This window comes from Bison bison, unplaced genomic scaffold, assembly GCF_000754665.1.
Source record: "Bison bison bison isolate TAMUID 2011002044 unplaced genomic scaffold, Bison_UMD1.0 scf7180017864492, whole genome shotgun sequence".
NCBI lineage: Eukaryota > Metazoa > Chordata > Mammalia > Artiodactyla > Bovidae > Bison > Bison bison.
In genome coordinates, this window is record NW_011495051.1 from 8,831,886 (window position 1) to 8,833,665 (window position 1,780).

General features: G+C 40.3%; 1 pseudogene; it reads right to left on the reverse strand.

The window, feature by feature from the left end:
* Window positions 1-222: 222 nt before the first annotated feature.
* On the reverse strand, window positions 223-1,250 carry LOC104979965 (annotated as a pseudogene).
* Between the last annotated feature and the right edge of the window lie 530 nt (window positions 1,251-1,780).

Here is a 1,780-nt window from a genome sequence, read left to right on the forward strand (position 1 = left end):
ACTCATTGTTAGGTATAATAAGATTCAGTCACGCAGTAGTTCTAACGTCTACAGAATCCCAGGATACTCTCCCAGCTCCATTAAAAACATACCAAAAGAAGTCAAGGAGAGACAGGCCCTAAGAGCTACAAGAATGATATCATGAGAGAGGTAGAATTTTCAGATGTTAATGTTGCTGCATTTTCCAACCTACACTGTAAACGGGTGGCACAGGCAATGAGATTAGAACATTTTTCTGGAAAACCTCCACATGGTCCTTTTGATGTGTCTGTTCCTCAGACTGTAGATGAAGGGGTTCAGCATGGGGGTGACCACAGTGTACATCACTGAGACCACTGCACCCTGCCTGGGAGATTGTGAGATGGTTGAGCTGAGGTACACACCAAGGCCAGTTCCATAAAATAAGCAAACAACTGCCAGATGAGAAGCACAGGTGGAGAAGGCTTTATACCTCCTACTTGATGGGACTCTCAGAATGGAGGAAAGAATTTTGTAGTAAGAGAAAAAGATTCCTGAGAAAGGTAGAAAAGCAAAAATGGCACCGTCAAAATACGTGACTATGTTATTGGTGAAAGTATCAGAACAAGCAAGCTTGAGGAGCTGAGAAGGCTCACAGAAGAAATTAGAAATGTCAACATTCTTAAAGTAGGTAAGTTGTAGCACAATCAGATTGTGCACCTGGGAGTCCAAAAGGCTAAGAAAAAAAGACACCAAAACTAAGAAGCAGCAGAGGCGAGGGTTCATGATGACCGTGTAGTGTAGTGGGTGACAGATGGCCACAAACCTGTCATAGGCCATCACAGTAAGAAGCAGACAATCCATACATCCAAAAAGGATAAAAATTGACATCTGTGTCAGGCAGCCTGCATAGGAGATGACTCTGCTGTGAGTTAGGATGTTCACAATTATCTTGGGGACCGTGGTGGAGGCAAAACCGATGTCAGCCAAGGAGAGGTTGGAGAGGAAGAAATACATGGGGTTGTGGAGGTGGGAGTCAGAGGTTACAGTGAAGATGATGAGCAGGTTCCCCAGCATGGTGACCAGGTACATGGCCAGGAACAGGATCCAGAGCAAAGGCTGCAGTTCTGGATCATCTGAGAGGCCCAGGAGGAAGAATTCTGAGACACTGGTTAGATTTCCAGTTCTGTGTATCTCAGACACCTTTGGAAAAAGAAAAAAAGGCTGGAAAAATAGGAAATTTGTAAATCGTCATGCAGTCCTGCATCATATTTTGGATTCAAGCAATTCATTTCTAAGAGTATACATCCAAGTACCTTCAGCAATTGGAAAAGGAAAGAGCAACACACTCCAGTGTTCTTGCCTGGAGAATTCCATGGATGAGGGAGCCTGGAGGGTTACAGTTTATGAGGCCACAAAGAGTTGGACACAACGGGGTGACAGCACCTTCAGCAATATTTCTCAGTATGAGAAATTCTGTCTTAGAATCGTTTCCTCATTGGCTTCTATGTTATTCATTTTTGTCTATATACTCTTAGATTATAAAACTTCATGAAAAGTGAAAGGAAACAAGAACATTAGAGACAATACGTCCATGATCTCAGTTAAATACAGCCTATTTTTAAAGAAATAACAGAACGAGAGATTCCCTTCTCCTTCTAAGAAAATATATAATTATTAAAATATAAAGAAATTATGTCATTTATATAAATCTTATTTTCTTCAAATACAATTCTAGATATTTCCTTAATTTAGAATATTTACAAATATCTATGAAATAAAGAACTATGTCATCTGGATTCTAAATTAAAAATGAATTTTC